Here is a 3135-nt window from a genome sequence, read left to right on the forward strand (position 1 = left end):
GGAGGGGCTGGAGCAGACAGAGTGTGGAGAGCAGACAGGACAGACGTCTGAAGTGTAGCTCCCGGCTGGGAGTGAAGGGTTCTCCAAGAGGGCCGGGGCAGGCCGTAGTGAGGAAGGGGCCAGAGCAGGTAGCCGGAGCCGGGCGGTGGCCCCTCGGTACCTGGGTTCCCGGATCACTACAGGGGAGTGATTCCCCGTCCCCGGCTGAGGAGAAAGAGGAAGAGAGAGAGGAGAAAAGACACTTGCTGCAGGGAAAGAACAACCAGGGCTGCTGCACCGTGTGTGGGATACAAACACCCCCGTACCGAAGGCTGCGGACACCGGCAATTCTTAGTTCACCAGTGACTCCGTGTGACTTTATTGTGAGTACACTCGTGCCCGCGGGCACTGCACTGCAGCACTGCGCCCTGCCGCCCCCTTGCTTACCCCATCATCGGGCTCCGGGACAACCAACCCCCTACCCACGGAGGGGACATAACAACTACGCTGCTCCCTGTCATCGCTCCCGGGATCCCCTTCCAGAGCAGCGGTGGTGTTCCACCATCACCACAACCGTGGGTGGCGTCACGGACAATCTCCCCTAACAAATACCCCTTTTACTGTGGAGCCTGGGATCACAGACCGGGTCACGCTGCCGTGATACCCACAGAAGTGACTCTGTGGCCCGGATCTGAGTACCCCTGGTCCCCGGGCGAAACACCATCTATTTTCTGAAGTGCACCAGTCTCTCCTGCAACAAAACAATCTCACAACATGATGCTGCCACCCCCCATGTTATACAGTTGAGATGGGATTCTTAGGCTTCAAAGATTGTCCCTTTTTCCTCCAAACTTGACGATGGATCATTATAGCCAAACAGTTCAATTTTAGTTTCGTCAGACCACAGGACATGTCTCCAAAAACCTAAGGTATTTGCTTCTATGTGCATTTGCAAACATTAATCTGGCTTTTTTGTTTCTTTTGGAGTAATGGCTTCTGCCTGGCAGTGGCCTTTGAGCCCATGTTGATACAGTACTCAATACACTATGGATAATGACACAACCTTACCAGCTTCCGCCAGCATCTTCATAAGGTCTTTTGCTTTTGTTCTTGGGTTGATATGCACATGTATGACCAAAGCACGTTCATCTCTGGTACACAGAACCCATCTCCTTCCTGAGGTATGATAGCTGGACATTCCCATCTTGTTTGTATTTGCTCATAATTGTTTGTATAGAGGAATGAGACAACTTCATTTACCTGGAAATTGTGTGACGCCCTGGACTAGTCAGGTCATCTCAGGTAGTCCCATGCACACACACACCCTCCCTAAAAAGGTGACAGCAGTCAAACTTCAAAACCCTTGTCACCTCCCTCCAGGTTTGATGTCCACACCAGGGGGTGGAGCCAGGTGGTTGGCTCTGCCCACCGAGGAGTTCACATGCCTGGAGGCGGGAAAAACAGAGTTGGAGAGTAGCTTTTGACAGTGGAGGAGAGAAGTCGAGTTCAAGAGCAGACCTGTCACCGGGCCTGCGAATATTCTACTGAGGTGGGTGGGTTGGATCCCAGTCACCTCTGGCAAGGAGGCAGACGGTGGTGGCCGCCTGCAGGAGCTGGAATTACAGCCAGTGGAACCGTAGGGACTGGGGTCGGGCGGTGGCCAGCCGGTACCGAACCGGTGAACCGATTGGAAACCGGAGCACCAGGAGGGGTACTAAGACCCAGTACGAAGCCCAGAACCCACTAGGCTAAGTCGAATCAACTGATTGAGGACTGGATTTTAGGACCTTTCCCACACAAGACCCGACTGAAGACAACAGCCCAACCTTTTAGGGTAAAGCCACCGCCAAGGCATAGAGACCCAAAGGGCCAGCGTCTGCGGGCAAACAGGGCTCTCCTGACACCCAGCAAGCCGGGGAGCAGACTACCGTTGCTTAGGCATAATAGTCAGAACAGTTACATTAAGGAGGTGCAGGAGAAAGGCGGAAACCACCAACCTGTTCAGGGACCCGTTCATCATCCCGTTTGGTTTACCAGAGACTCCAGTGTGTTGTGTCATAGTGAGTACACCAGTGCCTTCGGGCCGCGCACTGCGCTGCACCGCACCGACACCCCAGCATGCACCCGCTCCCCCGCCTTAGCACCTCCCTCGGGCCCCTGGGACCATCACTCCCCTACCCACGGAGGGGTCAACACCAAGCTGCGCAACACCGTCCCCGGGAGGCCTAGTCAACGGCAGCGGTGAGGTCCATCCATTCACCACAACCTGTGGGTGGCGTCACAAACTTAAAAATCCCTTACAAACCACCGCGGCCCCGGCCGTGGAACTCCCCACTGGAGTCCCCGCATGTAGCGCCATCACCCCCCCTTAAGGAGCAACGTGACCCCCGGGTCCGTGAAGAGCTCGAGCCACCCACCGTACGAGCACGGAACCGAACGGCTCGGCAGCCGGCCGAGCCCGCGGGGCGGTACAATTGCACCCAAGGATGAACCAGACTTGTGTAGGTCCATAATTCTCTTCCTTAGTTCTTTTGACTTTCCCATGGTGCTACACAAAGAAGCAGTGTGTTTCAGGTGTTCATTGCAGCTAATCGCATCCTCTAATTAGCTGTTCTGCAGTCCTCTTGAGACCACGCGCACTCCCGCGGTCACAACGGGATCTGAAGAAGCGAGGGCGCATGCGCCGCCCTCTCCTGCAAAATACTAAGTACAGCGGGCTTCAGAAACATGGCGCCGGAGATAAGCGCTATGCGCAGGTGCCAACTCCGGCGCCATGTTTCTAAAGAGAGAAAATTTACATACGGCCAGTGAGAGGGAGGAACAGGCGACAGGAGGGGGGCTTTCTCTTTCTGATTAATCTCTAATTCTGATTAATCTCTTTCTGATTAGCTGGATATTGACAAAAAGATGGCAGAACAATTTCTTGGCTCCTATGAAAGTCTGACACCACTGTCGGGAGAAAGGAGGGATCCAGACAGAAGACGATTTGATCCTCCAGAATCTTCATATAGGGCTCTCATATGGTAAGAGTGAAGATTTGACCTACTCGCCTGGCCGTAGTAATTGGAATAAAAAATGCCGTTTTCCAGGCCAGACACTTCAGGGTAGAGGAAGCCAGAGGTTCAAAGGGAGCCTGAGTCAATCCCTGAAGAACTG

This window comes from Anomaloglossus baeobatrachus, chromosome 10 (genome assembly GCF_048569485.1).
Source record: "Anomaloglossus baeobatrachus isolate aAnoBae1 chromosome 10, aAnoBae1.hap1, whole genome shotgun sequence".
In the NCBI taxonomy this organism is placed as follows: domain Eukaryota; kingdom Metazoa; phylum Chordata; class Amphibia; order Anura; family Aromobatidae; genus Anomaloglossus; species Anomaloglossus baeobatrachus.